A 13,001-nucleotide genomic window follows, 5' to 3' on the forward strand; every position below is an offset into this window, starting at 1 on the left:
CTACCGTCCTATAACAGTGACATCAGTGGTCTACAGGCTGGCAATGAAGATTATAAAGGAAAGATTGCAGGGATGGATAGAGGATGAGGGGGTGCTGGGGAACAGGAGAATGGGTTTCGGAAACACAGGAGGTTGGAAGACAGTCTGTTCTCACTGACGCAGTGCATCGAAATAGCAGAAAAGGAACACAGGCCCCTGTGGCTAGCATTTTTGGATATCAAGGGAGCGTACGATAGCGTGGTTCAAGAGGAATTGTGGGGAATACTGGACACACTAGGCGTGGAACATGTAGTCACTAATCTTTTAAAGGATATCTATAAAGATAACAAGGTAGTTATAAAGTGGGAAAAACAGGTATCCAAGCCTGCAGAGGTAAAACGGGGGCTTAGGCAGGGGTGTCCCCTGTCACCCTTATTGTTCATGATGTACCTACAAGGATTAGGGGCCAAATTAGAGGGAATTGGACTGGGCTTCAACCTCTCTTTAGTCAAACAAAGAAAACTTATTGATCAAGCACTACCAGCAATAATGTACAGAGATGATATAGTGCTAACGGCCAACAACAAGGAAGATTTGCAGAGATTGATGGACATCTGCGGTAATGAGGGAGATAGTTTAGATTTTAGATTCAGTAAGGAAAAATCAGCAGTCATGATTTTCAATGACAACGAAGGTAGTGAGCTTAGAATACAGGAGGTCACGCTAGAGATAACAGATAAATACATATATCTGGGCGTATGGATAAGCAATGTGACCAAGTATCTAAGGGAACATGAAATATACGTGACGACTAAAGGTAACAGGAATGCAGCAGTCATGAAAAATAGAGCACTGTGGAATTACAATAGGCATGATGTTGTGAGAGGAATATGGAAAGGGATCATGGTTCCTGGGCTGACGTTCGGCAATGCGTTCTAGTGCATGGCATCAGAAGTTAAAGCAAGATTAGAAATTAAGCAACGTGGAATAGGTACGCTTGCTTTAGGAACTCACTGGAATACACCAAATCAGGGAGTACAAGGTGATATGGGATGGACATCATTTGAGGGCAGGGAAGCTAGCAGCAAGATAAAATTTGAGAAGCGATTGAGAGAAATGGGGGAGGAACGTTGGGCTAGGAAGGTTTTCAGCTACTTGTACATGAAGAATGTCGATACAAAATGGAGGAAGCGAACCAGAAAATTGACTGGTAAATACTTAGAAAACAGCAGGTGGCCAAACCAAAAAGAACTATCGGTTAAGAAGAAAGTGAAGGAAACGGAGACTGACATGTGGAGAATGGGCATGATTAAGAAGTCCGCACTAGAGATCTATCAAACTTTTAAGCAGGAAATTGCCAAGGAAAGGATCTATGATAACATTTTTCATTAGTCTATAAAACAGGTATCCATTGGTAATATTCCATATGTTGCTATCGTGAGGTCATTACTGACAGCAATATGCTTTTATTTTTCTTTCCAGGAAGAAAAAAAAACTGATGTTAACGTTTTGTGCCATTGTATACAATGTTACAGCTTCAATCCTTCCACAGTTCAGACAAGAGCGTAGAATGAAAATCTAGGCGAATTACACGCTTGATACATGTAGCATTTTATTTTCAACAGCAGAGGGTTTAAGCTTCAGTTCCAGCCTGGCCGAAGGCTTCTCCGAACTCGGAACACATGTGTCAAGCTAAGCGGAAACAAGGCATTGCCACACAAACACACACACACACACACACACACACACACACACACACACATATATATATATATATATATATATATATATATATATATATATATATATATATATATATATATATATATATATATATATATATATATATATATATATATATATATATATATATATATATATTATGAAGTCTTGGTTTGGATTACCTTTTATTAGGACCGAGGAACCGGCAGCCGACAGCTACGATGAATGAGCCAAGATGATGATGCTACGCGACAACGATGAGGATGCATGAGCCACACATGATAATGATGATAATGTACCGGTGAAGAGGATGCGTATACTAAATGCCCACATCAATTCCCCCCACGTGAAAGCGGCCAGCCTGGCCACGGCAAGTCAAGGGGACAAAGAACGTCGCATGAAGGGCTTCATACGGGAGACATGGACGACCTCTGTAGTTCGATAACGGCGATCTGCTGGGGCTACAAGTGGCGTCACGCGATAATTCACTGGTGAAGTCTCTTCAAGAACTGTGTACGGCTCAATAAACCGAGGCTGAAATTTGTCGCACAAACCAGGTGTGCGAACAGGCGTCAAAAGGAGCACTTCGTCTCCAGGTTGGAAGGATACATCACGATGCGATTCATCATAAACTAGCTTTCTGTCTTGCTGGCGGGCTTCAGTGTTTATACGAGCTCGTTGGCGGCACTGTGCGAGTCGTGAAACGTATTCCTCTGAAGAGGATGGAGATGAATTCGCTTGGCAGGTAAAGAAGGAGACGTCCAGGAAAGAAGTAGGGGAGCGTCCATAAACTAGGTAAAATGGCGAGTAACCGGTTGTTCGCTGAATGGCCGTATTGTAGGCGAAAGTGACGAATGGTAGAACAACGTCCCAGTTTTTGTGGTCTGGTTGAATATAGGCGGCGATCATATCAGCAAGAGTGCGGTGGAATCGCTCAGTGAGGCCGTTAGTCTGGGGATGATAACTAGAGGCAGTCTTGTGAGTTGTGCCGGAGGCCTGAAGAAGTTCGTTCACTAGTTGTGAAAGAAAGGCCCTTCCACGGTCACTGAGCAACACACGTGGAGCACCATGACGCAGTATAATGGCTCGGAGGATGAAATCAGCAATCTCAGAAGCTGAACCTGTAGTAACGGATGCCGTCTCGGCGTAGCGCGTCAAATGGTCAATGGCTGTTACTATCCACCGGTTTCCACCAGCACTGACTGGGAGAGGGCCATAAAGATCGACGCCTACAACTTCGAATGGTGTGGCTGGGCACGGAAGAGGCTGTAGTTTACCAGCGGGAGCAGATGTTGGTAGTTTTCTACATTGGCAGGTACTGCAGGACCCGACGTACCGAGCTACACTAGTGGTAATGCCTGGCCAATAAAACCGACTTCGAAGGCGATCGTAGGTTTTATGGTAACCAAGGTGACCAGCAGTCGGATGGTCATGAAGTGCCCTGAGGACTTCGGACCGAAGCGATCGGGGTAGAACGGGAACCCAGCGCTGACCGTCAGGATGGTAAATTTTGCGGTACAGCACCGAGTTGTCCAGCTTAAATTGCGAGGGTTGGCGACGGAGCCTTGCATTAGGTGGACGGGAACTGCCAGTGAGGTAGTCTATAATACGTCGACAGTATGGGTCAGCCAACTGTCGAGAAGGAAAATCGTGCGGGTCATCCGAAGGCAGCTGGTCCATAGAGGCGAGAGAGGAAACCGCCGTAGACGTGGACTCCGAGGGCGTGTTGTGCAAATTGATTGCGGAAACCCCGAGTGGAGTCACTGGTAGTGGGCAGCGAGAAAGAGCATCGGCGTCGCTATGCTTCCTGCCACACTTGTACACGATCTCAAAATCATATTCTTGGAGGCGTAGAATCCAGCGTCCGAGGCGTCCCGACAAGTTCTTGAGTGTCGAAAGCCAACATAAAGCATGGTGGTCGGTCACAATGGTGAAATGGCGGCCATGCAGATATGGACGAAATTTCTGTACTGACCAAACGATGGCGAGGCACTCCTGCTCGGTGATCGTGTAGTTCCTCTCGGCTGCGGAGAAGACGCGGCTGGCGTATGCAACGACTCGCTCTCGCGAAGAGTTGTCGCGTTGCAGGAGCACGGCTCCTAAACCGCGGCCGCTAGCGTCTGTGTGCAGGAAGGTCGGTGCATCATCGTGAAAATGAGCAAGTACAGGGTCGGTCGTAAGGGCACTCTTCAACCTGTCGAAAGCCGATTCACATTCCTGAGACCACTGAAAGGGCATACCGGAAGCAAGTAGCTTATGAAGTGGTGCCGCTATGGAGGCAAAGTTTTGTATGAATCGCCGAAAGTAAGAGGCGAGACCAAGGAAACTTCGCAAATCTTTTGGTTTGTCAGGGTGAGGGAATCGAACCACTGCAGCAGTTTTATCAGGGTCTGGGCGAATTCCGTCCTTGCTCACAACATGACCGAGTACCTTGATAGATCTGCTGGCGAAATGGCACTTTTTGGTGTTGATTTGAAGACCAGCGCCCGCAAGACAAGTCAGGACCTCGTCCAAGCGTTGCAGATGTCGATGAAACGTCGATAAAAAGACAACAATGTCATCGAGGTAACATAGGCAAGTCTTCCATTTCAGACCACGCAGCACGGTGTCAATCATGCGCTCAAAAGTTGCGGGCGCATTGCATAGACCGAACGGCATAACATTGAATTCGTATAGGCCGTCCGGGGTTGCAAACGCAGTTTTTTCTTTATCATCTTCGTGCATGGGGATTTGCCAATAGCCGGAACGCAAGTCGAGGCTGGAAAAGTATTCAGCACCCTGTAAGGAATCTAGGGCGTCGTCGATGCGTGGCATGGGGTATACGTCCTTTCTAGTGATCTTATTGAGTGCTCGGTAATCGACGCAAAATCGTACGGAACCGTCTTTTTTACGCACCAGAACCACTGGAGACGACCAAGGACTGGTTGAGGGTCGGAATATCTCCCGTTGCAGCATATCTTCTACGTTTTCCTCAATGATTTTCCGTTCGGCTAGGGAGACGCGGTACGGACGACGATGCACAGTGGATGTTCCGTCGGTCTGAATACGATGTGCTGTAGCAGTTGTCTGGCCCAGGGTGGATGAATGAACGTCAAAGGAGTTTGCATGCTTTTCCAACAAATCAAGCAGCTGCTGCTTCTGTGAGTCATTCAAGTCTTTGTTGATGGCTGCTGTAAAGGCCGAGGAAGCAGCATGATCTGCAGGATGGCCTTTAGAGGAGACAGGGGTAAGAGGCACAACACACACAGGCTGCAGATCGGCAACGCAGGAGACAGTAGTGCCCCGTGGTAGTAAAATTTTATCTTGTGTGGTGTTGGTAGCAGCGAGAACAGTTGATCCATTGTTGAACCGAGCCACACCTGATGCGAGAGCTATGCCTTTATTAAGGCAACACGGTGACGGAGTGACCAAAATGTCACCAGAGTCGACGTCGTTGGACAAAACTGTCACTAATTGATGTTCGTTTGGTGGTAACTCGATGTCTACTGCAGCGATGAGTCGAAGTGGCCTGTAGGTTTCGTCGTTGAGCAAGTGGTCCGTGTCAGTAAGATGGACGACACGTTGTGCACAGCAAATAGCCGCAGAAGCAGAGGAAAGAAAGTCCCAGCCTAAAATGAGTTCATGGGAGCACGGGGATAGCACAGCAAATTCTATATGATGAAGAATTTCGTCGATTAGTACACGGGCAGTACAGAGAGCGGAAGGGCGAATCATTGTTCCCTGGGCTGTAACCAGTGTCGGTCCATCATAAGGCGTTGTGACTTTTCGGAGACGGGCACACAAATCAGCACGAATAACAGAAAATGCAGCCCCAGTGTCCACCAAAGTATCAACGTCCACTCCCTCAACTGTGACCGCAATCATATTGTAGGGGCGCGCTGGAGGAATTGGAGTCCTGTGTTGGAATGCAGTTTGTCCTCCAAAAACTGCATCGCTTAGTTTTCCGGACGCCGATCAGAAGTAAGGGAAGCAGGCTGAAGAGGAGAAGAAGAGCGCCGATAAGGCGACGGTGAACGGCGTCTGGTTGATCGATGACTACTGCGCAGTTCACCCGATGCTGGCGGAGATGGAGACCGACGCGGTGGTGACGAATAACGGCGACCCTGGTACAAGGCTCCTGCGGTATAGTCCCGTTCGCGTATGTCATACCCTCGGCGCTCGTCTTGCTGGCGCTTGCGACAAAAGCGTGCAATGTGACCACGATAGCCGCAATGATAGCACGTAGGCCGAGTCGATCGATGAGGAGGGTAGTAGCTTGCGCTAACTGCACCAGGAGAGAGAGAAGTCAGAGGGACAGGTGACGGCTCACGCGGTGGTGATGAAAAGCCCGTGGGAAAGCTTGTGGGAGGTGCGGCAGCAACCGACGCGTACGTTCGTGGCGGGGACGTCGAGCTGACGGTGCCTGGTGGTGCGGCGGCGGTGTGCGGGAACGATGGTACAGTACGGGAGACAATGGGCTGCAGGTTGGCCATGTGGGTCATGGACGTGAGCTCCTCCCTGATGACATCCCGCAATGACGTTGAAGAGGACTGAACGGGACACACTGAAGGTAGTGTGAATCCCATTGATTCTAATTCTTCACGTATAATCGCCCTTATCGTGTCTCGCAGGTTTGAATCAGTCGTAATACGGGTCGCGTCACTGTCATATTGTAGGCGCATAGACTCAAGTTCTTCGAGGCGCTGACAGGTTGTCGCAACGTCAGCAACGGTAGCCGGATTCTGGATCGCTAGGGCATTGAATGCGGCGGGTGCAATCCCCTTAAGAAGCTGGCGCACCTTGTCTGATTCTGTCATTGGTGTATTAACCCGGCGGCAAAGTGAAAGAACATCCTCGATGTAGGATGTGTACGACTCCCCGATGTGCTGTTTCCGAGTCGCGAGAGCTTTCTTTGCGAGAGCCGGACGAACAGCCGGTGTGCCAAAGACATGACGAAGCTGATCTTTGAAGGCTGACCAGTCGGGGATGTCAATGAAGTGGTTGAGGAACCACGTCTTCGCGACACCCGTGAGGTAGAACGACACGTGAGCGAGTTTGTAGGTGTTATCCCACCGGTTAGCAGCGCCGACACGTTCGAAATCGTCCAGCCATTCTTCCACATCTTCCCCGCGCATACCAGCGAAGGGATGGGGCTCACGCTGGAGGCTGTTGATGACGTGAGAAGGCGCGGCACGCGGTGGTTGAGTGGGAACGGCTGCAGCATCGGCCTCATCTTGGTGCGACATATTTCCGGACACCTGGCCCAAGCGGCGACCTGAACGTAGCTCCAGGGGATAGAGTGGTCGAGAGGATGGCAGGGGATCTAACAGCACTCTCCACCACGTATGAAGTCTTGGTTTTGATTACCTTTTATTAGGACCGAGGAACCGGCAGCCGACAGCTACGATGAATGAGCCAAGATGATGATGCTACGCGACAACGATGAGGATGCATGAGCCACACATGATAATGATGATAATGTACCGGTGAAGAGGATGCGTATACTAAATGCCCACATCATATATATATATATATATATATATATATATATATATATATATATATATATATATATATATATATATATATATATATATATATATATATATATATATATATATATATATATACATATCCTCTACATCGATCACGCCTTGGAATGGCTTCCGCCTGGCCGGGTTCTGGCGGCCGATGGTATACACCCAAGTTTTGAGGGTGTTGCCCTCATCGCCAGCCACCTGAGATCGCTGCTTCTGCGAAATATGGTGAGGTCGCCGTCAACCTGGCTTGACCATGCACCATTAGGTCTGCCGGGCCCACCGAGAGAACATTGTCATTCCCGGAGTGAGAACCCCAGCATCCGCGAAGCAAGCGGGATCCCATGCCGACGATCATCACCACGAGCGCCGAGGGGTGCTCCTCATAGATCAAGAAGCAAGAGCCCCTACAACACGACTCGGGGCCACCCAGAGGCTTCCGGTGACAGTGCTTCTCCCCCACGCAGGGACTGACTCAACAACCCGTCAGGTACGGCCCGCTCCAGCACATATTGGTCTCGTGATTTCATGGCCTTAAGAAAGAATGTTGATAAGCGCGTGAGGTTTGAAATGCATGCTTCAAACCTTAAAACATATATTTCATCGGGATTCGCACCAAAGGGTCTCACTGTTCAACTGCAACCCGCAATGAATAACTTCAACAAAAATGAGCAGCGGCAATGGAGCAATATCTTAAAAGATGCATCTATTAGGCTTACACAGGTCGTAATACAACACAGTACATGTAAGGCCGCGGAACTTAAAGAGGAACAAAAGGCGCAACTAAAACAGTCAAGTTTAACGCAGTCAGAAACAGAAGAGCTGGCCAAATATGAAGAAAAAAAGAGATTGACCATTCAGGGCAAGAAGGACAAGAAATTGAGGCGAGACGGTGCGTGGCCGACTTTAAAATACTCCGCCAGCAATCCTCCCACAACGTATACAGATCAACCTGTTACCTCTCGTCAATCTCCACAAAAGAGCACCGATGTCACCAATGTGGTTAACCTTTCCGGCAAATCTTTGACACCTGCGCAAACAAAGCTGCTATCAAAAGGTCTAACCTTCTGCCCCGCCTCTGGAAAAATTGATGAGTTTAAACTTTACCAAGATTTGGACAACTTTGCCAGAACCATGCGTCTAAAAGAATATTTTCATGATCGAAGCAGCACGCAACAAAATCAATTTTCAGATAAATCTTGGACTCCAGGTGAACAACGAGACAAATATCTAGACATGTACATTTCAGCCGTCCAGGGTGATATAATCAGGGAATATGAAAAGCACCGACCCATTCGCAACAATCTGTCCAAAGAGGAGCGGGAGGCTTTGCGCAGTTTAAGTGACAGCCAGAGCATCGTTATCAAACCAGCTGATAAGGGTGGTGCTGTGGTTGTACTCGACAGGACTGACTACATCAAAGAAGGGCTTCGCCAACTGGCAGATGAAAATTTCTATAAACAACTTCCTTGTGATCCGACAGAGGAGTATGAAAGTGCTATTAAGGTCTCACTAATATCATTACGTAAAAGTGGGAAGATAACCTACCCTATGCTTAAAATGATGTCACCTGGCAAATCGTCTCCCGGGCGTTTCTATTTACTACCCAAAATTCACAAGACTAACAATCCCGGCCGACCCATAGTTTCCAGCAACGGTACTGCAACTGAAAAAATCTCTAGTTTCATTGACTCTCTGATTAGGCACATCCCACAATCATTCCCAACATACATCAAAGATACCAGCCACTTCCTTCGAGAAGTCTCAAAACTTGTGGTACCTCTAGATTGCTATTGGGTCACCATGGATGTCTCATCACTGTACACAAACATTCCCCACACCGAAGGAATCGCCGCCACAGTCGCCGCCTATGGAAAAAGTAAATCGACGAGTGAATTCGATGAAAGCGCTTTAGAGGTGCCCCTAAATCTGGTACTTAAACATAATAACCTTGAATTCGACCAAAACCATTATCTGCAAGTAAACGGAACTGCCATGGGAACCAAAATGGCCCCAAATTACGCAAATATTTTCATGGCCTCTTTGGAGATTCCTTTCCTCGAAAATTCTCCATTCAAACCTATATTTTACCGACGCTTCCTCGATGATATATTCTTCGTGTGGGCCGATAGTGAACATAATCTTTCCAAATTCATTTGCGGTTTCAACTCCGTGCATCCTTCGATAACATTCACGCACACGTATTCGCAGAAGAGTGTTCACTTTCTGGATATCACTGTATCACTCAGTGGCACCACCATATCTACTTCCCTGTATAAAAAACCAACAGACCGCCAACAGTATCTGCATTTCCATAGCAGTCACCCCCATCACTGCAAAACAGGTGTTCCTTACTCTCAAGCCCACAGATACAGAAGAATTTGCTCTGAAATCACGCAATTTGACACCCACGCACAGGAATTGAGAACAGCCTTCCTGCGTCAAAAGTACCCCGAAAAAATAATTGACAATGCAATTGAGCGCGCTCGCTCTTTGGACCGAGAATCAACAATGGGAGAAAAAGGTGGGAATAAAGATGATATGACTTCAGGGGCAAATTTAATCCTCGCATACTGCGCCGCCGCCCCTCGGGTGAATTCTATACTAAACCGCCACTTCAACATACTTAAACAGAGTAGTCGCCTCTCTGCCATTTTTCAGACTCCGCCCAAGGTGGTTTACCGAAGAAATAAAAACCTGAGAGACTTACTGGTCAGGGCGAAAACACACAAATCCGACCACCATCAGGGCTGTAGACCGTGCGGGAAACCTCGCTGCAGGGTGTGCACACACATGGTGACCACAGATACGGCCGAAGCCTCCTGTTCAGACTATGTGTACAAAATTAAAGACGACCTTAACTGTGACTCAGCCAATGTGGTATACAAAATTCGCTGTGAGGTGTGCAAGCAGGAATATATTGGACACACGGAAACCGCGTTCCGTTTGCGTTTCAACAACCACAGGGCACACGTAAAGGGCCTCCCCAATTTGCCGTTCTCTAAACATATCAATCTTCCTGGTCACTCTTTCGAACGCGTAAGTGTCATACTCCTACAATCCGGCTTCCAGAACACACGGGAGCGCGAACAGCGGGAGTCATACTTTATAAAGAAATTCAGATCACTTACCCACGGAATCAACGAGAGCCCTGGGCGACTGACGTGTCTCCGCGACGTTTCATGAAACACAGAAATTGAATTACTCAATTAATTTATTTATACATACGTGAAGTCGCACACGCAAGTTGGTCAATATAGCGCGTGAAACTAAACTAATTCGATGCTACGTGAACCAAACGGTGTGTGTTAGTATTATTAGACTTTATTTTCATTTCTGAGTACTTTTTTGGTATTATTTATTTTTATATATTTCTTGTTTACGTTTTTGTTTGTTCATCCTTTACAAGAATACCCATTCATTTATTTTCAGTATGACTGGTTGTACATTTTTCTGCAAGAGAGGGCAGGTGGAGGGAGGGGGAGAGGGCACATTAGCTTTCCAACGTGGCCATTATTTTCCGAAAGCTGGAGCGGGTCGTATGCTTCTTGTGTGTGTGTGGCCCGATGCCGCGGGCCAGCCGCCGAACCACGTGAACTTAAACTCGATCCATGTGTGGGATGCCAGTAAGCGGCAACATGTTCCACATTTTTCCGTTTTTCTTGGTCGCCTCCGCTGGCGGCGCGTCTTACCTATACGCAGTAACAATGCCAGATTTACCCGCTCGTTTCCGGCGGCTCTCCGTCGCTCCTTTCTAGTTCCTCTCCTTCTTCTGCTTCTTGTTGTCTGTTGCTACCTCGTTCGCCCGTTTGTCTCTCTCTCTCTCTTTTTTTTTTTTTGAGGGTCTTTAAACTGTGAGGGTGACCCTCTGCTACGGGAACTTGTATCATTTCACTTACATCCTCCGAAGAAGGCTGGTCCACCAGCCGAAACTGTTAGGATTAAATAAATATTTTATTGTTTTGTTTCCTATACTGCACTATTCTCGAAGTTTATAACTTTTATTACGGTAGCCGGAAGAAACTGATCATCTATATATATATATATATATATATATATATATATATATATATATATATATATATATATATATATATATATATATATATATATATATATATATATATATATATATATATATATATATATATATATATATATATATATATATTACCCTCCCTCTATCCTTCTCTTCTCCCTCGGTTCTTTTTCTCACCCCTATACTGTAATATACATGACTACAATTCTATGCTTCCCCTCTTCCTTTCCCTCTTCCTTTCCCTCATCACTTTCATGTGACAACTCACCCACACTTTCCTTGTCCTTGTCAGCCTCTTCTGTCTGTGTGTTTTTAGTGCACTTCAAAGAAATTTTCAATTATGAACGTAATCCAACTGGCCCAACTTGCCATCTTGCTACTTTCCTTTGTCCCCTGCTTTACCCTCTCCTCCTCACTTGTTTTTACCCCTCCCCTTGCTCTAGTATTCATGGCTATGCTATGTTTTACAACATCCCCCTCTATATTTACATCCATTTTACCCTCGCTTGCTTTTCTCTTATCCCTCGCTAGTCGTGGCTGTGCTGCACTTCCACTTCTATTTGCATAGCTGCGCTGAATTTCGAGCGGTTGCGAGCATCGATTGGAACTCAACTTGGTAGCTGTCGACTCAGGTTAAACCAAGACTGCAAGAAGCACTTTTTGTTTTTCCCACAATAAAGAGCTTGACCAACATCAGAAGCGCTTTGATTGGTGGGGCGTAGAGGGGAGAAAGCTAGGGGGTGGGTCTTCAGAAGTTTAATGTAATAAAGTTGTGAAAAGTGTGTCTAATACCCAAAGCATGTTTTAAAAAATAATCCCCATTTCATTTTGAGAGCTTCCTTCATGAAGGAAGGGTAACTTCCTTTATGCTACAAAATTTATTCTTGCTGCTGCTGATAACGATGGAGGTTCGATAGAGGTGGATTTTAACAGCAAATGGGGGAATATCCGTTCACTTTTCAAAACTTTTTGACGACTTAACTTCCGGACATGCCCTGATCTCCTGTACCCCCGCCCTTATTCATGTAAAGCACTTCTGTGTTAGTCAAACTGTGATTTTTTTTTTAAAAGTCAACAGTTATTTTAGATTTCTAACAGCACAGCTCTGCCGACACCCACTTAAAACTGTGCGTGTGGAAGCATACCACAAAGAAAGGTGAGAGAAAAATGGATGCAAATATGAGATGGCATAGCGCAACCATGAAAGCAGAAAAAGGGAGAGGGAAAGAGGAGTGAGGGCAAAGAGGAAAAACAGTAATACATTGCAACATAGCATAGCCAAGTGTGTGGCTACAGCAGTTTTTTGGTTTCGTTTTTAATTACGTCTCTCGAAGACAATGAGCATAGTGCAACCTTTACAACAGTTAGGAAACTCGCATTACGGATCACACACCTCTTCAACACAGTCATTCAAGACTCGATAGATTTGTGCAGAGCCGCCGAGTGAGGCCATCGTCTCGCCAGGCTCCAGCAAAGCCCGTCACTGTTTGGTTTCGTTGTTATTGGTTAGCTCTTCGCTATTTTAAATGTGAAGCATTTCATTCTGACCTGCAGGCACTTGACTGTCTCTGACTATCATTCTATCTAGCCGCCTAAGTCTGGGTGCTCTCGTGGTTGCATCCTTAACATTGCGCTGCTTAACCTCACTATAGCATACACTAATACGGCAAATAGTCAGTCAAATGGGTGGCAAACTAAATACTCTGCACTATGTGAATAACATATGAGAGCACTCAGAAGTTGGG

Source organism: Rhipicephalus microplus, chromosome 9, assembly GCF_043290135.1.
Source record: "Rhipicephalus microplus isolate Deutch F79 chromosome 9, USDA_Rmic, whole genome shotgun sequence".
In the NCBI taxonomy this organism is placed as follows: Eukaryota; Metazoa; Arthropoda; class Arachnida; order Ixodida; family Ixodidae; genus Rhipicephalus; species Rhipicephalus microplus.